This window comes from Protopterus annectens, chromosome 1.part1, assembly GCF_019279795.1.
Source record: "Protopterus annectens isolate FY-2018-M chromosome 1.part1, PAN1.0, whole genome shotgun sequence".
Classification (NCBI taxonomy): Eukaryota; Metazoa; Chordata; order Ceratodontiformes; family Protopteridae; genus Protopterus; species Protopterus annectens.
In genome coordinates, this window is record NC_056726.1 from 1,646,575,154 (window position 1) to 1,646,597,781 (window position 22,628).

The 22,628-nt window shown below is 40.3% G+C and overlaps 1 protein-coding gene and 1 pseudogene across 2 annotated transcripts in view; both read right to left on the reverse strand.

Annotated features, from left to right (window-relative positions):
• Positions 1–22,628, reverse strand: part of ZC3H12A (zinc finger CCCH-type containing 12A) — a 182,339-nt gene that overhangs the window by 137,654 nt on the left and 22,057 nt on the right. The gene's annotated exons all lie outside the window — the stretch shown is intronic.
• LOC122817183 lies at positions 7,708–7,879 on the reverse strand (annotated as a pseudogene).

Sequence of the window (22,628 nt, forward strand, 5' to 3'; positions counted from 1 at the left end):
CGGATTGCCTATGACCAGCTGTCCTGTTGAGGTAAAATCTAAGTTGCCTGTGAACATCTAGTGAATGTAGCTTATATTCACCTTTGTTTTCATATTTAGGGAAGAAAACAGGGAGGTTAATGGATTGATTGATGTTTGCTTCAGAAGCGATTTTAGGAAGGAAGGACGGGTTGGTCCTGAGGGAGACACGGTCCGGATGAAATACCAAGTAAGGAGGTTTAGCTGATAAAGCTTGAAGTTCAGAAACTCTCTTGGCTGATGTAATGGCTACCAAAAAGGCTGTCTTGTAGGACAAGAATTTGAGATCCACCGTAGCCGCTGGCTCGAAAGGAGGAGCGGTCAAGGCCTGTAGGACCAAAGAAAGGTCCCAAGGAGGAACTGCTTGTTTTATAGGGGCCTGAGAAGAAAAGTACCTTTAAGAAATGTCTTACACAATTTGGCTGACATAAGAGGATTAGAATCTTGGCCAATGTGATAGTGAGAAATTGCCGCCAGTTGAACTTTGACTGTGGAACTGCTGGCACCATCGTTAAAGAGAGAGGTTAGAAAGTCAAGCACTACAGGGAGAGGAACCGTGAAGGGATTCAGGCCTTGCCGCTCCGCCCACACAGAGAAAGCGTTTCCATTTGCTTGGTAAACCTTTCTAGTGGATGGTTTATGAGCCGCCACCAAAATAGCCTTTACAGGTGAAGAAATACCGAGTCCTTATCAAGAGGGAACTGGAGCAGCCAAGCGGTCAGCTTCAGGTTGTCCAGGTTCGGAGGAGGAATGCAGGATGGATGGGATATCAGATCCGGGATGGGATCTAGAATCCAAGGAGGATTCACCGAGTGAGACCTTAGGAAGGGGAACCAGATCTGTCGAGGCCAGAATGGAGCAATGAGAATCATTCTGCAACCCACCCGAGAGGCTTTCTGAAGAACTTGCAGCATCAGAGGCAAGGGTGGATAGGCATACAGAAGACCGGGTGGCCAAGCATGCACCAGAGCGTCTCTTGGGGTACCTCCGGGAGGAGGTATTAGAGCGAAAAAACTGTCGCACTTGGTGTTTGAGGGAGAAGCAAAACGATCGCATGAAGGGGTTCCCCACCGTGCGAATATGCGTTCCGCTACTTGACAATTGAGAGACCACTCGTAAGGGGTCAGAATGGTGCGACTGAGCTTGTCCGCTAGGATGTTGGACCGACTCGGAATGTGCGTTGCTATGAGAAAGCGATTGGTGGAGATTGCCCATTCCCAAACTCTCATGGCCTCTCGACAAAGAGGGTAAGACCTTGTTCCCCCTTGCTTGTTGATGTACCAGACAACAGACATGTTGTCCGATTGAATCGCAATTGTTCCCAAGGGAAGAAAGTCCTGAAGTGCTAGCAACGCTAAGAGCACTGCTCTCATCTCTAGAACATTGATATGCAGTAAGGTCTCTGAATCGTTCCACGTGCCTTGGACTGTCCGGCCCGCAAAGTGCCCCCCCCACCCGAGGCGGGAGGCGTCCGTGGTCACCGTGGCGAGAGGGGGAGAAGCACAAAATGGGCGACCTTTGTGGAGATCCGGGGAGTGGAGCCACCACAAGAGGGACCGCTTGCAAGCCTTGCTGATCGCTATGGGATGATGCATGGGGAGAGCAAGGTATGACCACTGTACTAAGAGCGTCCACTGTAGAATCGGCATATTGAGCCTGGCAAGAGGAAGAAGTGCTATAGCCGAAGCCATGGACCCTAGAGCCCTCAGGACCAACTCCGCTGGAACAGAACTTGAATGGAGAATGGCCCGCACCTGGAGCTGCAGATTTAGAACTCTGTCCGCAGTGAGGAAGGCTCGTAAACTCCTTGTGTCTAGTCTGGCCCCTATGAAATCTAAGAGCTGTGTGGGCCAGGTTGGACTTTTTTGTATTTATTGTGATGCCCAGAAATGGAGCAAGATGGAGAAAGGAGTCTCGCGCCAAGAGAAGTAGATGCCTTGTTGGGGCGGTAAGAAGCCAGTCCAGGTAGGGAAAGACCTGCACCCCCTGAAGCCTCAGGTGGGCCGCTACCACTGCTAGTACTTTGGTGAACACCCTGGGGGCTGTGGTGAGACCAAAGGGAAGGACCCGGAACTGGTAGTGACTGGCTCCCAGCCGGAAGCGGAGAAACCTCCTGGAGCGCCTGTCCATCAGGATGTGGTAGTACGCGTCCTTGAGATCTATCGAGCACATCCAGTGATTTTCTCCCAGAAGGGGGAGAATAGATTGCAGAGTGACCATTCGGAATTTTTCTTTGGGGACTGCCAGATTCAAGAGAGAGATCTAGGATTGGTCTTAGTTCCCCCGTCTTTTTTGGCACTAAAAAGAATCTGGAGTAGAACCCTGATCCGATCTGGTCTGGGGAACGGGCTGGATGGCTCTTTTCTTTAGCAGATGGCCAATTTCTGCCAAAGCGGCCTCCCGTTGACCGGGTGGGACGTCTGGGAGGGACTTCAATTTTGGAAGGTGAAGGAAAGGAATGCGATATCGCGTGGATATGATATGGAGAACCCAGCGGTCCGATGTTATGGACTCCCATGCCGCTAGGTGCCCGGAACGCCCCGACTGCCTCCAGAGTAGAGCAGTCGGGCAACCCTCAGGGTTGCTGCGCGGCCCGTTCAGACAAAGGTTCCCTGGACCCGCAGTTTCTGGGAGCCCCTCTCCCTCTAGGGCGGCGTCCTCCTTGTCCTCCTCTGCCACGGAAGGACTGCTTGTCCCGAGCAGGCTGGGACTGCTGCGACTTCGGAACCACATCTTCTTCTGACCCTTTTGGTTCCTAGAATAGGGCCTCTGGGGTGCAGAGAAGCGGATTCCGACGACAGAGAGCGTCATCGGGTCCTTCTCGCTCTGCCTCAACGTCCCACGAACGGTCTTGACAAGCAGGGCAGAACGAGCAAAAGGGGCGTTGCAAGCGACGCCTTGAAGGGCTGAGAAAATCGCAGTGACGGAGCCAGGCCTGGCGTCTAGTGACCAGTCCTGTCCCGCAGCTCTAGCGGCGCCCTCCGTTGCATGGGAGAGTAGCCGCATAGAAGTATTCGTAACTGACCTAAGAGTGGCCATACGGGTGGAGTGCAGAACTCTGTCCTCCTCGAAATGGACTCAGGGGATGCAGCGTATTCCTTAATAAGATCTCGCTGCATCCGAATAACATGTGCCAAATAGTTCAGCGCCCTTACCGAGAAGGTCGCCGAACTGAACATCCGCTTCCCCAAGCGGTCCATCATCCGAGACTCCTTGCTCGGTGGGTGGACTGAGGACTCTCCTGAGCTAGTTCCCTCTTTGTGGCGCCGCCATCAACATGGCATCTACAGGAGGCCCCTTACTCCAATGGGTCCGGTCGGATGGCGGACTAAGGATCCTATCCGGTCTTTTGGGAATTGGCTCCACGGTGTCCGGTTCCTTCCACGCCCTGGTGGTAATAAGGTCCACCAGGGGTCGGCAGGGGACACCCAAGAGGTAGACGGGCCCGTTTCAAATGCCTCCAAGAACACGGACTCGTCCGAGGAAGACTTGGGGGCAGACCACCCCCCCCCTATATGGAGCATTTCCCTGATGGCTCCAAAGGAGACATCCTCGGGGTGACCGTGGGGAGCCTTCCCTTCCTCCAAGTCCGTGTCTTCTGTGAGAGACTCGGGAGTCAATGTGCCTCCTTTTGCACGTATGCTTGCGAGGGGCCTCCTCTGGGGGGCTGTCAGAGGAGTCCTTGCAAGCAGCAATTTGCTCCATAGGAGCAACTTGGGGCACAGAAACGGGCTGTCCCAGGGGCCGGATGGTGGAAGCCTGGCCCAGTGCAGAGGGAGCGCGGGACGGAGCCGGAGCAAGTGCCGGGGTCCGGAGACCCTCAACAGAGCCCTCTCCACTACATCAAAGGCCGAAGGGGAGCCGACCCCGACCAAAGGACGCGACAAGGGGCCCGCGCTCGGATCCGGAGAGTGGAGCGGAGCCGGCGCCGAAGCACCCGGATGCGAAGGACAGTGCGCTCCGACACAGACGGCGCCGAAGGAGCACTGATCCCCGGACCCGGCTCGGATCCAGGCTCCGAGATCGGGTCCGGCACTTTCGAGGGCAGGGTCGGGTCCGAAGTACCAAGTACTATCGGCTCCGACCTTCCCCCGGCTCCGAAGCTGCTCGGCTCCAGCTGCTCCGAACCCGGATAGCGGGTCGGAGAAGGAGCAATAGGCTTTAAAGGGTGTTGAGCTCCCCTCCGGAGGGGGGGGAGGCAAGAGCACTCCCATCTGCATCTGGGCCTGGATGAACCTTCTCATCATTCGGTCCAGATCAGCATCAGAAAGGCTATGGGTAGATCTCGAAGAGGCTACCGAGGTAGGCCTGGAGTGCCTCCTCGATAGCCTCGACGGAGATCGGGTCTCCTCCTCCTCAGGACCCGGTGAAAAGCACACGGGACCGGAGCCGAAGGAGGAGACCGAACCGACAACGGAGCCGGGGGAGAAGCCCGCTTGGCTGGCGGGGCCGAAACAGAGGTCTCGGCCCGCCGCTTGTGGTGCTTCTCCCTCCGTCCTTTAGCAGCATCCCTCTCCTCTCCAGAAGCGGGAGTTTGAGTCCCAGGAGCAGGAGGGGTGCCACAGGGGAACAACTGCAGCCACAGTAGTCCCGAAGGAGCGGAGGCGGAGCGAGTCTGGCGGTAAAAGACCCGCCAAGACCAGCTTGGACCTCCGCTCCCTCAGTGCCCTGGGGTTGAACCCTGCACAAATGGAACAACCAGATGTGAGGTGTTCAACCCTGAAACACTTAACACACGGAGTGTGGGCACCGGCCGTGAGAGCTTATGGCCACACTCGGAGCATTTCGAAAAGATAGATTTAGGCTGGTCAGCCATAATCTATAACACACTAAAAGTTACAGAAAGTAACTTAAAACAAAAAGACACACAGGCCTACACACACACTCTACGCAACAGCGAGGGAGGGAATAAAATTACTTACTTTAACTCAAAATAAACTCAAAATACACTATAAGAAAGGGAAACCTAAACTTTCACACAAATTCACTCAAAAAACCAAAAAATTCTCTGATTTTAACAAGAAATAGAGTTCACTTAGCTGAGAGCTATGTACCCAAATCCAGTCACCAGCGCGGCAAACGAGATCTGAGGTCATGAGGGTAGAGCAGGGCATTATGGGTGAGGGGAGGAGCTGAGAGCTTGGATCCATAGCTGGAAAACCATGCCGGTTCGGATCCGATATCGGATCCATAACCCACAGGTTGCAGACAAATGAATATCCTACTTCAGATCATCTGTTATCCGATAGTGAAACTCTTTTTTACTTAGTGTCTTTTGACATGGTATCTCACCAGAAATTGCTTCAAAAACTAACTTGCCTAGCAATACATGAAACTTCACTACCTTGATTGTTCAGCAACCTCTCAAATAGGCAACAAGCAGTAAAATGGCAACATGACATCCCTGCTTTCCTTCTCATTACAGTGGGAGTCCCTCAAAGATCCATTATAGGTCACCACTTGTTCATTATATGCATTAATGGTCTCCAACTAGCTTCTAAATACGCCGCTATCATACAGTATGCAGGTGATATGGCAATCATCTATTCTGCTAAAAGCACTGATAAATTAAAAATACTCATACAAGAGTCCTTCTCCACCATAAAGGCCTGGCTGATACACATCTGTTCCAATAAAAAGATCTGATCCTATTTACCCCAAAGCATTCACTTGACTACAACAATAATTTCAAAATCATTTTCTCCTTTTCCAGCAACACTAACACTTGTTGATGTCACCACAGGGATAGCGTGTGAATGCATCCAAAGACTTTAATGGCAGAATCCTGCATTTGCGAGGACAGGATGGTTGTCCATAACCATTTATGGATGCATCCCCAAGCCGTTCTTTTCATGTTAAAATAAACCAGCTGTATTCAGACTGATGGAGGGATGCACCATGGCACTCAAGGCACCACATGCCATGGTACAAAGAAATGTGACTATACACTTTAAGCAACAAATTTCAGCATAATCAGAGTAAACTGGCAAACATTAAATATACTGTAGGACAAACCACACTGAAGTGAGAGAATTAAATGTCAGAGGAGCAGGAATGGTGTCTTAAAAACAGCGAGATCAGTTCACTGGTTCACTCAGTTTACAGAGCATTCAAAGTAAGATGGTCTAAACAAAGTTAGCCTGCCTTCCTTTTTGCGACTATAAAGCAACTAATTATGATTTACTGCCAAATCTGTAAGTATTAACATGCAAAGTCATGTCAAAGTTTCTTGTTCAAACATTTGTACAGTTCTGCATCAGGTAGTTTACAAGCTGCACACAAGCACACAAGTCAACTGCAAAACAGTATGACTAATACTGTGACTGAGGAAATCCCCGAGTATCTAATTAGTAAAACAGATTACTGCTATTCACTCATTCACATAACTCAATGTGCCACTGTAGCAGAGAAAAACCCAGTCAAACTAGCAGTGAGGTATCACCATCAGGACTTGGGTAAACCAATCACGCTGTCTGCAGAACACAACAATGTGGAATATCATACTGAAAAAAGGAAAAATGTAAAGCTGTGAGGGGGCTACCTGACTGGCAAGATCAAGTCCAGTGGTTGCAAACAGAGCAGCTGCAAGTAATTCAAAGTTATGTGCTATGGGCACACAGACTTAAGGATGAAGAACAGAACAGAAAGGCTTAACTGGGGTGGTGAGGAAGCAGAAGGAATTTGGAATGTTCATTATGTTAAGTTTCAAACTGGAAAAGTCAGAATAAAAGCAGTACAACAAATAAAGCAAAAAATGGTATACACATCTAATGTTGTGTCTTTCGGCTTATCCCGATTAGGGGTCGCCACAGCGGAACTCCGGTCCGCTAATGTTTGGTAGTGGATTTTTACGTGCCGAGTTACCAGCCCTGAGACACAACCTTCAACGAAGGCACGCTCATTCACGCATGCCTCCACACAGAAGATGCTCTAGCTGAGAATCGAACGGGACAACGTCTTGCTGTGAGGTGACAACGCTATAATAAATAGGTTCATAGATTAGTACTAAGCTAACTGCCCTTGCGAGCCATTTTAAGCTTAGCCAATTATCCCTTGTGAGACTCAAACCGTGCACCTTGTGTTTGTAAGGCAAACACCTTAACCATTAGGCCACCCTCCCAACCCTACCTTAGCACCACTACCGCGGTAACTAGCAGTTTCTAACAACTGTACCTACAAAATAAATTTGGATGACAAAACTAGAAAAAAAGACAATGGTAGCCAGAACAGTGAAAAGAACAACAGAGTGGCTAAATAAAACATGGCAGAGGTCCTCTGCTGCTACTATCTACAGCACTGAAGCAACAGTGGAGATATATGGTTCAGCAGTTGTAGAAAATGTACAGCAGTTGTACAAAATGTTGGAAAGGAAGTCTGGAATGAGGCAAGGGATCTTATGTAGGAATAACATAGGAAGGAAAATATGTTAAGAATGAACACTGGTCAGAGGGTAAAGAAAAATTGGCAAATGGATAACATACTCAGAACTGGTGAAATGATCGATCAAGTCTTTCACAAATAGCAAGAAATACAACTACAGGAAGTAAATGGCAAGAAGTCACCACAAACTACTCATGTAGATGTCTTAGGCAGGTGACAGACCTCCATCCAGTAGCCACACATATATTACTACAAGACAGAGCATGTGCTCTATGCTACAAATGCTAATGTTTAATTACCACCTCTGGTGAGGCTTACATTTTTTCTTTTTCCCTTGCCAATAAATAAAATGTTATGGATAACTGAAAAAAAACACATATCTGAGATTATGCATGTTCACAGCAATACAGAATGGCAGTATACTCTAATTTTTACATTCAAACTACTACACTTGATCTTAGCCAAAAGGCCAAGAAGCACTTAAATATCTGGATGCTTTTTTCTTGCCAGATCTCTACATTTAAATACCTGATACTCAAATGTGGCTTAGAAGACAGATATTCTGAACATTTATGTTAAAAAAGGCTTAATGGCAAATGCTTAGAAAAGCTCCCTGTTCAAAGCACCCTGAGAAAGAGTGTGTTCCATGTGTAACTGGTGGAGATGCAAATGCAAGGTCTACACTTCCTTGCCAGAAATAAAAGCTAAGCAAAAAAGCCATGCCATACATCTAGCAACTATTCAGCTTGTCTGCTTGAGTCCGACTACGGGAAAGCACCAAATGTCTTACTTTCCTTTTAATTTGTATGCTTGCAGACTCACCCAGCAACATAGCTGCTAGTCTTGAAAATCCAGCTTAGTGCAACATGCAGTCTCTTAACTATTTGGGCTTCCTGGTTTGCTCTTTCTAGCATTACTGAGGTTTCAGTTTCTTCCATTCTGATTAAATTCACGCCCTTCAAAACCAGGTAGAAACAGCAACTGACATTCCTTGACTTTATTCATACGCTGAGTAATGCAGTGCCTTACAGAACCTGAGCAATATTAGCAAATAAAGCAATCTTTCAATTTACAAAAGCATTCATACCAAGGTGTTTCACTGTTTTTTTTTCACTCTTAATTAAACTAAACCTACAGGGTGTATTTATGATTATAAGACTTTAATGTGAAGAAACATCCTTATGTAGGGCAACTGCTGGCCTGCAAACCCACATCCTACTGATACAATCAAGCATAATTAAGTTAGTGTACTGTCAAGGATTACTTCAAATTTTTACAGCAGTACTAAAGCAGAACAGGAAGGCATGTTGACAAGTCACACTGATAATTTAGGAATGATTCAGAGTTACAGATAATCACATTTCCTTCACAACATGTCTGGCTGTACTGAATTATTTATCATTTAAAAGCAACTTTGCCACTCTTATAAAAAAAAAACAAAAAAAACTACATATATATATATATATATATATACACACACACACACACACACACACACACACACACACACACACACACACACACACACACACACACACACACACACACATTCTAATCTGTTTAAATTTGTGGTAAGAGTTTCTTCAGAAATAATGAAATTGTAATATGTGTTTCACAAGGGACAGGAATTAAGTAGGATTATCATTGGCAGAGAAAAGCGTTTCCTTATGGATGGCTTGGATGCTAACACTGACAACCAGATCACTTTAACTTGGCAAAACACACAAGGACAAGATCCATTTTAAAACGTGCTCTGAAACCTGAAAAATATCAAAACCATTTTTTAATGCTAACAGTGATCAGAGGGAAATTAACTCTGTATATGGATCAATAAACTTCTTTTTCAGACTGTAGAAATGACTTCATTTAAAACACTTCTATACTGAGACAGAAAGAGGCAAATACGACCCAACTTGGTATATCCTTTAGGTTTTTGGATGAGCAAAGGATGTGTATGTGTGTTAGTGAGTCTGTATGCTGTAAAAAGGCACACACACACATACATATATTCAAAGGTTGGGGTTTTGGTTAAGATGTTTCCACCTCAAACATAAGATTTGATTCTCAGCCTCAGCAGGGAAACTGACTAGGCTTAAAATGGCCTTTAAGGGTAGCTAGCCTTGCGTTTGCTTATGTGGACGTAGTCAAGAATCAAATGCTCTAGGGGAAAAAGAAAAAAAAAACAGATCTATGTTTAATTAAGAATACTTCAAAGCATGAAATATGTTTCTATGCATACATGGATTAAAACACGCATAGCTATTTACTTAGTTATACCTTTCAATAATTTTATAAATCATAATACATTGGGAGATTTATTTCTCTTTACAGTTTGCTTACATTTATTCTTTTAGTTTCACCCTTTTATTTTATACATTTTATAAATAATTATTATTGTTTAAAATCAGATATTGTTGAAAATATTGAAATTTGACTCTGGAAAATTAATTAACTGTAACAGTAGACAGAAGGTGGTTACTTAAAAATACATTTACACTGTAGGTTTAATCTTAATGGCAATATCAGTAGAGAATATCTGGCTGGAGAAATGTGGATGGAGGGTGGTTTGAAGGATTACTTTATAAAACCAGGAATATGTTATTCCATGATAGGGAATGTAAACAGTATTATATTTAATTTGTTAATAGTTAAGTCTGTGATTTTGTACATTAAAGTCAATTATAACCTATTATATACAAAATTATACTGGAATTGTTTTAAGATTTGTTCTTGTTAAAGCTGTTAATGTATAATGTCTTTCACTGAATGTCAATGGCTTTAACAATCCTTTAAAGAGAGGTAGTTTAATCAAATGTATTAAAATTAGGTAAGCACATATTCTTTCTTTCAACAATAAATGCATTTGTTGAAAAAAGATATGGCTAAGATGTTATTTAAAGACTATTATACAATGACCCCCCCCCCATTAACATTTCAAAACGTGCATGCTGACTGCCCGTTGTAAATCCCACAATATACCAACGGAAAAAGGTCTGGTCGCTCGGACTTTTTTTCCTTTGGTATAAAGTGTCCAAAACCTTTTTTTTTTTAATAAATAAAAAAAAGAAAGTAAAAAACAAAGCAACGGAGACTTTCTTTTCTCCGTTGCTTCTGTTTTAAAGCATTGATATACTGGGTATGTGTAGGAATGCAAGTCCCATACGCATGCGCAGTACATCAACACAAGGAAGCAGTATACCACCACCGACCGAACAGTAATGCACCGTTATACAAAGACATTATTTAAGAAAAGTAAGTATTTTTTTCTTAAATAATGTCATTGTATAATAGCAATAACCGACTCAGGTCACATGGAACCTGTGTGCTTTGCCTTAGACAGGGCCTTTAGCACTTAATCTATGGAGATGTGTGGTGCAGGACAACTATCAGGGATGTTGAAAGGGCCTTTGGTGGGGGGACAGAGGGTGAAGTTTGCACTGAACTTATCTGCTAGCAGGTTGGCTAAGTCAATAGAATCGGTGAAAGTGATACTGTTAAGTACTAATTTGGAACAAACCTGGGCTTTGCCACGGAGGTTCCTGATGTAAATGAAGAAGGCTTTGTGGTTTCCCTTTGTTTCAAAGGCTAGTTTTGATTCATAATTGGCTTTGGAGGCTCTTACTAGCGATCTAATTTACTTGTTGATGCTAAGGAGGGAGTTTTTCCAGTTTGGAATATGTTCATTTTTACCCTTGGACAACAGTTTCTTTCTTTTGTTGTAAAGTGTGTTGAAACATGATGCCTACCAAACAGGTTTGTGTTTCTTTGAGGAGCAGGTTTGAGTTTTGTTGGGTATGGCTGAGTCCATGAAGTTGTACAGGTGCTTGCATACTGCATTGGTATACTGTTCAGTATAGCTATCTGCATCCTCTGGGGGGTGGGGGGGTGAAGCTATAGATACCCTCCCTTAGGAGGTTATAGTCAGGTTTTGAGAAGTTTTTTTAGCTTGATTATGGTTGGGGGGTTTGGGTGGGATAGAAACTTTGAAAGTGAGACAGTCCAATGATCTGATCTCACCAGGGAATAACATACTATGGGAGTGGTGCAGTTGTTGCCCATGTTGGTGAGAACCAAGTCCAGAATGTTATCTCCCCTTGTGGGGGATGAGACAAGCTGGTCTAGTGAGTTACAACTGATGAGGTCAAGGAATCGTTGAGTGAGTGCATTAGTGCAGGAATAGTTCACCCAGTCTATGGTGGAGTAGTTGAAGTCACCAAGGATCAAGGTGTTAGGGGATACCTTAATGGAGTCAAGTAGGCCCAGGTAAGAGGAACAGGTATCCTGAGTCATGGAGGGGGGTCTATAGCTGGCTATAACTTGGATGGGTGTCTTGCCAACTGTCAGTTGCACCTGGAGTAGTACCAGTACATCATGCTGGCAAACCAGTCTGGAGCTGTGCCTGTCCTTGAAGATAGAGATTCCACCACCCTTAGTCTTCCCAACCTCATTTTGGGATCAGAATGTGTGGAATGAGGTATGGCCTGGTAAGATAGGGGTTCTCTCCACAGGCCTGAACCAGGTTTCAGTGACCACACAATGCAAGAAACATAAACACTCCAAAAATTAATAATAAAGAAACATAACTTCCAAAAATGGAACAAAATGTATTGGAGCGCAAGAAATTAAAATTACTAAGGGGTATGAGGGATTCTGAGAGTAACGTGGCTTACTTTTGGTAACACAAGGAGCATTCCAACAGACCGAGATCCAGGGGGGCGTATGCCTAGAAATACTGCCGATTCCTCTTTCTCATCTGCAGATACCAGTATTAGTAGGAAAAGTGTTTCATTTGAGGAAGTTCATGTAGGAGGATCTCCTGAATGGCAGGAACAGCCAAAAAACGTGCAAAGATATACCCAGGTGTTTCAACAGGTTCAAACGCGATCAAAGAAGGCATGAGGGAAGTACAACAGCAACAGCAGATCAAAGTAAGACTCTGTCAACCCTTGTACTTTCACTGAAAATGTGAATGTACCTTCAGCTAATTCTACACTCAATTATATTCAACAAAGCATAAAGACTTAAACTGATAAAGAACTAACTGTCAGTAATGAACCAAATGTTTGTTCTGAATTAGATTCTCTTGGTGAGAATGCTGAAAAGTTAAAAATTGTTAATTTGTCTTGTTTCAATTTAACTCATAATGTTTGTAATGTACTTTTGAAAGGGGCTAAGTTTATTCCTATGAGGGTTCCAGCATTAGTAGACATTATTTTAGATGTAAAAAGATTTTGTCGTAAGTTAAAATTCCGGATATTTTTCAATGAATGTAACAAAAAACAGAAAAAACAATCCTGAATTGTCAGCAGCAATAGATGATGGTGAATTGTTAAATCTGAGTTTGCATTAAGCTGATATATTTATACAACTGTTGGAGGATGATGATTTATCCTATGATAATTTACATGAAGTATCTGAACAAACTACAAGGTTTTTTTTCACAGGTTATGGACATTTATCCATGCCAGTTTTACCCTCAGACAGTACATTCATGCCTCCAATGTATTTGCACGCTATAAGTGTGATTGAAAACACAATTTGTACCATGGCTGAATTCCAGTATGGTAATTTTCTTAAAAACCACATCAGTTACAATCTCAGCAAGGATAAATGGTTAGTGTTAACAGTGTTGTGATTGCAGTTAGATAAAATTGTTGTTAAACAAGCTGATAAAGGGGGTAACTGGGTGGTTATGAATATTCAACAATATGAAAATATGGTTCATGATATACTGTCTGAAAAAAATGTTTATGGTAAACTTCCAGATAATCCTATCAGGAAGTTTAGTGAGGAATTAAATGAACTGTTGGAGAGGGGAGAAAGGTTAGGTTTTTGAAACCGAGTAATGTTAAAAAACTAATTGCGAAATAACCTAGAGACCCCCTTTTATATGCTGCTCCCAAGGTTCATAAGTGCTTAAGGAATCCACCTGGTAGGCCCATAATTTCAGGTATTGGTTCTTACATAGAGAAGGTGAATGTGTTTTTGGATTTCCACTTTAAGGACTATTTAATTCTGGTACCCGCTTATGTTAAAAACACTAGTGATGTTTGCAAAGAATTACACAATTTTGAATGGAAACAAGACTATTTTTGGGCTACAGTTGATGTGTCAGCTTTATACACTAATATAGACAAACAATGGGATTAGAAGCCATGGCTAAGATCATGGGGGCAGGGCCCCAAATATCTTTTTTGTTGAGTCGTTTAGAGTTCAGTTTGACTCACAACTATTTTAAATGGAAAAATAATTTCTATTTGGAGTTAAGAGGTACAGCCATGGGGGCAGCCTTTGCCCCATCTTATGCTATAATATACAAAGGAGAGTTCGAGAGGCAGTTTATGTTCTTGAATCAGTTTTTTGTCAATAACGTCATATATTACAAGAGATATACTGACAATTTAATTTTTGTGTGTAGAGGCAACCATAGTATGTTTGTGGACTTTATGTAAGAACTGAATGAGAATACACATATGGTTTAAAATCCACTTGGGAACTTAATTCTAATAACATAGCATTTTTAGATGTAGAGTTTTATATAAATGATCAGAACATGGTGCAGCACAAGCCTAATAGGAAGCCCACATCAGTTAACAATTTTTTTGCATGCTGAAAGTATGCATCCCCCCATTTGCTTAAATCTTTACCCTTTGGGGAATTCCAAAGGATTTTGATAGCACTTCTAAAGAGCAACTTCGACAAGATTTTTTGAATAAAGTATATGAGAGATTATTTTCACGTGGGTATTCTGATGTTGTTCTTTCCAAAGCTAGACATAGGGTTTGTCACAGAAGAAGTAGGGGGATGCATACTATTAGAAAAGAGACTGAGTATTACAATGTGGAAAAATTGTTTTTTGTTACTAGATTTTCCAACTTCTCTCCTATTTTGGAGGGTATAGTTAGGCAGGTTTGCAATGTAGTTTGTGAAGATGTCTCGGTAGGATGTTTGTTTCCTAAACATATCACATTTCCCTATGGCAGATACAACAATTTAAAACAGCTGCTCAACATCAAAGTTATTAGTGTTGCAGATGGGGGTAGGGTAGGCAGTCAGATGTGCAGCAATCGTTCAGTATGCAACAGAGCAAGAAATCTGCATGGTTCTAAAATCAATGGAAAACTGTACCTTACTAGAGAAAGTTATGATTGTAATTCGTGTGGGGTAATCTATATTATAGGCTGTGACTACACCAATATTTGTTGGTACATAGGACAAATTATCAGGAAAGTTAAGGTGTGCATTTTGGAACACTTGGGGGACATCAGGAGAATTAAAATGGATAGTCCAGTGGCTGCTCACTGTATATCCCAACATGATGAATCAGTAGGGGGGCTGATTTTTAGTGTTTTGGCACGACCAATGATTAACAGGGGGGATTTTAGAAGGGAATTGAGCAAACTGGAATGTAGAATGATTTTAAATTATCATACTTTACATCCTAGGGACATGAACTTGGATAGTGATATTACTTTATAGATCATGTAATATTGTACAAAAGAATAAAATAAAATTTGTATTTAAGATCCTGCATGATAGTAGCACTTTAAATTTTCTTCTGCATTCAAAGTTCTTAAAATATAATGAATTGGCAGGGTGCATTTTATTATATAATTAATTGATGTAATAAAATAATTATTTAGTTTGTATGTTTAAGTATCTGGTTTATATATAAAGAGGTGAATTTTATACTTGAATTATTCCTTGAAGGCGAAAGGCCGAGGTACCAGAATAAATTTATGGTGATTTATACTTCCTGAAGTCAGTGTGGATTCTGTATCATGGTGAATTAAGTTGTGTTTTTTTATTCCATGACCTCAAAGACACTGACATCCTTCAGTGCAAGGAGGGCCTTCAGTGAGTGCATTTTCAGGTTAAAGCTCCTAGCGTTAAGCAGCCAGACCTTCAATTTGCTTTCTGACAGATTTTTTTTATGTTGGAAGATTTGTCTTTGGGACATTGTCTAAAAAAGGCATAATGTGGGAGGCGAGAGCCTTGGCCAGGATCCGGAAACCCAATGGTGACAAGTGGACAAACCATTTATATCCCATATTAGCAAAAAGATAAATAATATGATGTCAAATCTAACTAAAGATGATCAAACTGGTTTTATTTTAAATAGGAAAGTGCAAGATATCATTAGACTTATCTCTGATAGATGTTGCAAATAAATCAAGAAAGAACTTTTAATCATAAGTTTAGAGATAGATAAAGCTTTTGATTCCATCAACTGGTCATACTTACACAAAATACTTAAAGGATGCCTTTTTTCTAGATTTTATTGAATTAAGATTGAAGTTATATAATAATACCTTTTCTTTTGTTAGAATTGGTTCCTTTTTATCTAATTAATTTCAAATATTTAAGGGAATAACACAAGGTTGCCCTATTGTTTACATAGTCAATTGAACCCTTTGTTACTTTTATTAGAACTAACACAAACATAAAAAGGTTTTCTTTAAAAGATACTTATTGTTCAAAAATTCAGCAGTTTGCATATGACATTTTATTAATAAGTGGTGACACTGAATCTTCACTAAAACATATTACTGAGTCAATTAAGTTCTTTGAAAAAAATTCTGGCCTAAATTTTAACCATAAAAAACTGAAACTATTGATAAACAAAAAATAAATATTTTTTTAAAAGAGTATAATAATTTTAAATGGGAAACTAAACAATTTAAATACACAGGAATCATTATAAAACCTACAAGGAAAGATACTGTAAGTTCAAATTACTTAACTTTAATTAGCACAATATTAAAACCGATAATTGGAATAAAATGTTTTTACTATGGAAAATAGGCTTTCATTGATAAAAATGAGTATTTTACCAAACATTTTATTTTATATACAATCATTGATTTTGTTACCACCTAAGAAAACCTTTAAACAACTAAATTAAATTTTACTTACATTTCTATGGTATCCTCAAAAACATAAAATAGCTTTAGATTGGCATGTAAAACATTGGGAAGACAATGGGATTGGATTTCCTAACACTGAGTTATATCCAAAATTGGCTATTACTAATATCGTGAGTCATTGGTTAAGTGTTTCTTACACACTGAATTGGAAATACATACATGAAATAATAATAATATCAAATACTGACTATAACACATGTATTTTTTTGTCTTTGAACATAAATATATTGAGTTATAAGAGATTTATGTTTGAATATTAGAAATTTCTCTGCATTTATCCCTTGTATTAACCATACTCTAACTATATTTAGGAAAGTGATGGATAGTGATTATTTGGTTAAACCATTATTTTTGATGTTCTCTATAGCCTATACTACTGTTTGCTTGGAATATTTTCATTTCTGTAAAATGTTAAACCTTAAAAAACATTATTTAAAATATTGGTACCAGTTCCGAGACAGAAGTAAAATAAAGACGGCTAATAAGAAGTTATGTACTCACCATAATGTTCCATGTGAGTTGTTCATCTCGCCTTCATTCTTTACTGATGGGTTTGGAGCCGATCTATTGGCTCCGGTACGGCCTTATGTAAAGCTCGAGGTCTTCCAGTAGCTCGAAGCCAAGCCCCTATCCCATGATGCACTGTGAATTACTTCAGATCTTGTTTACTGCGTGTACTATAACCATATAAATGAGCTATCCTCCTATGGAAAGGACTTGGAAGACTTGCTGGCCACATCCTGGTCACTCAAAGCCTCTTGAAAGGAATGCTTTAACAAGCCCCTGAATACAAATTTTCTTTTCCTCTCTAGTAACACTCTCGAAGAAAAAGAATGGCAAATGTCACAAGACTCCTGTAAGTGGACAGCTCCTAAGCAGTAAACACAACTTACATGACCATCAGTAACAGGCATTTTTTGACCGCAGCCTGGACACTTTTTAAACCCAGACATTGGGTGTTTATCTTTGTCATCCACCATTATGTTACTAAGGAAAAAACACAGAGCAGATAGTCAGTAAAACCTTAGGCTCTAACAACACACACACGCAAGGAGCCTAAGAAAAATGTACACAAATATGGTAAGCTACTCAAATTTTAGAAAAAACACTGCTGAGGGGGAATTCACCATAAACTTTTTATTAACAGATAAAAATTACTTGATTGAGCGCTTTCTTCCCTTTACATAGGGATTTCATCAGAATCAAAAAAACAATCCCATTGTCCTTCTTTTATACCATATAACTATGACATCATAATAAGTTAATTAATATTTAAAACTTCTTGACCAACAATATAAGACATTTTAAACTCTATTAAAATTTATAATAACATAAATTACATTAATTATTTAAAATCTTTCTAAAACTATTACAACAATCATATTTACTACTTTTAAGTTCATTTTACATTTAAAATAGGTTTAATGGAAATCACTGCATTCAACCCGGGTGTTTGCCCAGCTTGTAATTTAATTTGCCACCATGTTTCCCTTTCTTCTATGTGGCTTCTGTAATCACCGCCTCTCGGTTGATGTGCCACTTTTTCTAAAATGGCAAAATTAAATTCTATGAAATTGTTACAACTTAAGGAGTGTTTATATGGAGAACACTTAGTGAGGGATTCCTGGGATTTCTTATCCAAGGTAAAAAAAGATCTCTGGGAAAAGATTTAATTTTAACAGTTAATGTAGTAGATTTGTTTTCTAGCATCCCTAAAAAAGAAGGAATTGAATACTTCTTGGAGAGCCTTAATAACAACACCCATTTGGATTGTAACAAAAAAGAACTAATAGTTGATTTTATGGAGATAGGTTTGGACAACAATTACATTTTATTCGAAGGTGAATATTACAGACAATCAAAAGGAGTAGCTATGGGGGCGTCTTGTGGCCCCGTTTTTGCTAACCTTGTGCTTTTACAGTGGGAGCAAAATAAGGTTTTCAATAGTCAATTTTATAAGTATTTGAAATTATACGTCAGATTCCTTGACGATATATTTATTATATGGAAAGGCCCTGAAGATTTAATCCAGGAATTTATTTCACACCTAAAAGGTAGTACAGGTTTTTTCAAATTTACATATACATACAATAAGAATGGACTCAATTACCTTGACACATATATAGAGAAAGGAATTAATGGATTTAGATCCAAAATTTATAGGAAACCTACTTTTAGTAATTCTTACTTAGAATACTCAAGCAACCACCCGATCAAACAAAAAAACAGCATTATTAAGGGACAAATGATCAGGGTTGCAAGAATGACCTCTGAAAGGAAGGATCTTGAGGACGAACTAACTCAGGTTTCCAAACTGTTTGAAGATAGGGGCTACCCAAAAAAAGTTATTAAGGAGTACAAAGAATATGTTTTGGGACAATGGGGTAGTAAATACAAGTCCCTGTTAGGTAATTACGAAGGTATGGAGCAAGGTAAAAATGCAAGAGAACTTGAAAATACTAGATTTGAAAAGGCCATGGTAATACCATATGGGAGTAAAGCACAAGAGGTTGAAAAAATAATAAACAGAAATTGGGCTATTCTCAAAAATAACCAAAAACTATGGGTTATAGGGGGAAATAAACCCAATTTTGTTTACAAAGTGGGGCCTAACTTAAAAAGAAGCTTTGAAAATGTGCAAAGAACAAAAATATACGGTGGTACCAAAAAATGTGGACACTGCTCACAATGTAAATACATTTACATAAAAGAAAATACAACTATAAATAATATTTTATTATCTAAAATTAATTTGGTGAAGGGTAATTGTCAAACTAAAGGAATAGTTTACCTGGCTATCTGTAAATCCTGCCCTACCTTTTATGTAGGAAAAACGGAGAGAAGGCTTAGGGACAGGATTTACGAACACACTTATGAGATTGCCACAAAGGACTTGAATAATGCCTTATATAAACACTCCTTAAGTTGTAACAATTTCATTGAATTTAATTTTGCCATTTTAGAAAAAGTGGCACATCAACTGAGAGGCGGTGATTACAGAAGCCACATAGAAGAAAGGGAAACATGGTGGCAAATTAAATTACAAGCTGGGCAAACATCCAGGTTGAATGAAGTGATTTCCATTAAACCTATTTTAAATAAGAAGGTTTTAAATGTAAAATGAACTTAAAAGCAGTAAATATGATTGTTGTAATAGTTTTAGAAAGATTTTAAATAATTAATGTAATTTATGTTATTATACATTTTAATAGAGTTTAAAATGTCTTATATTGTTGGTCAAGAAGTTTTAAATATTAATTAACTTATTATGATGTCATAGTCATATGGTATAAAAGAAGGACAATGGGATTGTTTTTTTGATTCTGATGAAATCCCTATGTAAAGGGAAGAAAGCGCTTAATCAAGTAATTTTTATTTGTTAATAAAAAGTTTATGGTGAATTCCACCTCAGCAGTGTTTTTTTCTAAAATTATAGTGGACTTTGGCACTGTTGTGTTCATTTATTTATTATGGTAAGCTACTCAGCAAAATCCTAGGCTCTAATAGCACACATACAAAGTGAGCCTAAGAAAAAATGTCACAGCCTGACAGGAATTGAAAGATAACTACTATTCACTAAACAAAGGCCAACACTAGGAAAGGCTCTCTCACTCTCTCTCTCTCTCTATATATATATATATATATATATATATATATATAATATTTCTGTAAATATACTAAACTACAGCAGAAAAGAACTAGGCCCAAAACACACAAGGCCGATACACAACAAAACTACTAATCAGACACGGGAAAGCGGGGCTTTTAAGAAGCTATACAAAATGAACTACCTATCAAACTATGTAGGAAAATTTAATAACAATTTTAAGAAATTATTGCTAATATATAAGATTTGAAAATAGTACTGGCCTGAGCTTACACTGGAACCTCCGATCAGATGACACGGCAAACTAGATCTGGGGTAATTCACAGTGCATCATGGGAAAGGGGCTTGGCCTCGAGCTGCTAGAAGAACTCGAGCTTTGCATATGGCTGTACCAGAGCGGATGGATCAGCTCCGAACCCATCAGTAAAGAATGAACAGCGAGATTGAACAACTTCACATTTATCTTTTAGCTAGAGACAACATAAATAAAGATAACTGGTTAACTATACAAACATTGAGGGAATTTATTAATAATAAAATAAAAAATGGTATTAAGTATGAATACAAATCCCTTACCAAAAATATTCGCTTTTCTCTTTAGTATTAATAGTGTTGAGAAAAAAATAAACCTTATCTAGCAATATAAGATTTTAAGGGTTGATTTTTTTGCTATTTGATTTGGCCTATTGTGACTCAACTCTGCCGAGGAGCGAGCCATGATAAGAGATTTTATGTTTAAACTCTACTGATCCCTAGGGCACATACGATTACAGGTGAAGTGCATGACACTTGGTCTCAACTCTCCACCTTGCAAAGGGGTGGGGAGGGGTCAATCTCAATTCAGGCTTCTTGTTCCCCTCTCTTTCTCTTAATGCCTAGTTCCCTGCACCAAGGCCACTATTCAAACTTTGATTATCTTACTGTTACACTGAACAACCTGAAAACAATAAAACAAAGCAAAGACATATAGCAGTCTGTTATCAAAATGTCAAATCAATCCCTTTCCTATCTGAAGGTTACTATTCTAACATTTCCATGAACAAGATCAAATAACTTGAATGTCAGGAATTATGCATACAATTTCTACACCTGGTTTTCTACTGGGTAAACATTTAAAATCACTGGACTTGCACTGCAGAGTCTTGAAATATGGCAATCAAATGACTTAAAATCTAGCCTCAAGTATATTAAGACAGAGACTGTGATTTTTCAGAATGATCCCTTTTCTCCAAGTCATGGTAATCAGAGTTTATATATATATATATCAGTCTGGGGATGTGGGTGTATGCTCCATCGCAAAAAAAAAAAAAAGTTTACAGGAAAACAGCGATGCTCAAAATTCACTCTTCTCATGCATTTTCAGTCTTTTTTTTTTTTTGCCAACCTGGGGTCAAAATTTCAACAGGCAGCCTTTCTTGAGGTCTCACTCCATGTAAGCAGAAAATGCTACCCACCTGATCTTTTGTATGCACGGGCATTTGGTTAGTGACTGACACAGCTACCTACACATCCTCATATCTAACCTGCCAAACAAAGTATGCAGAATACATTTGACTAGTACAAAAATGTATTCATTTATCATACTCCAGCCAGTGGCTGGCTGAGTATGTGACCTGCACTGCTTACATTTGCAAGCAAAGTACAGAGCTTGAGTTCACAATGTGGAGGTGGGTGACATCTTTACCTACCTGGGGGCAACAGTTCCAAAGTAAAGGCTTACCCAAGTATTTTGTGCAAATATAATGCTGATGAAACAGAGAGCAGAAACGCAGCAGCAGAGCTAGTGTGAGGTGAAGGGGCGGCCAACCAGAGCACAAACACAATCAGCAGAAGGGGATCATTCTTCAGTACATTAATACTGGTATTTGCAATATGAACTAAACGTTGTAGCACTCTGGATGTGGCATAAACTGTTTCAGCTGCTTATGTAGCAAGCAATTACTAACACTTAAAATAAAAGGACTTTTCTTTTTCAACAAGTCCCAGAAATGAAGCACTTCAGTGCTCTGTATGTGGACTGCAGCAGCCGCTTACTACAAATGTAGACTTGTTAGTTTAAAAGGGAAGAAGAGTTTTAAGACTTTATTTTTCCCTCTCAATTTAGAATTGAGGGGGGGTGCCAGATCAGCAGATGGCACCAGGCATCAGAACAGTTTGCTACACCTCTACAGAAGTGTTTTTGTTGTTGTCTTTTGGCTTTTACTGGTTAGGGGTCGCCACAGCGGAACTCCGGTCTGCTAATGATTGGCATTAGATTTTCACGAAAGCCGAGGTGCCAACTTGACGTTCAACCTTCAACGAAGGCACACCCATTTACGCATGTCTTTCAAACACCCACCCAACCGTGGGGAGGACATGCAGACTCCACACAGAAGGCACTCCCCGCACTCCAGCCAAGAATCGAACAGGAGAACCTCTTGCTGTGAGGCAACAACGCTACCGCTGCACCACCGCGGCAGGTTACACCTCTACAGAAGTGTAAACCTGTATAAATAACAAAAGGCTATATTCAATGATGCAATGAACACTGTGAAGTGTATTGTTCCCTACTTAGTTGTTAACTGTTTAATAACATTTGGATATGTGGACTAACCTAATGGACAGTTTGAGCTTCAGATCAAGTTATAAAATGCAACAGTAATATTGAACAGCTTCTGCCAATCAAGGGGTTGTTAAAGGAGCTAAATGTGGCTCAA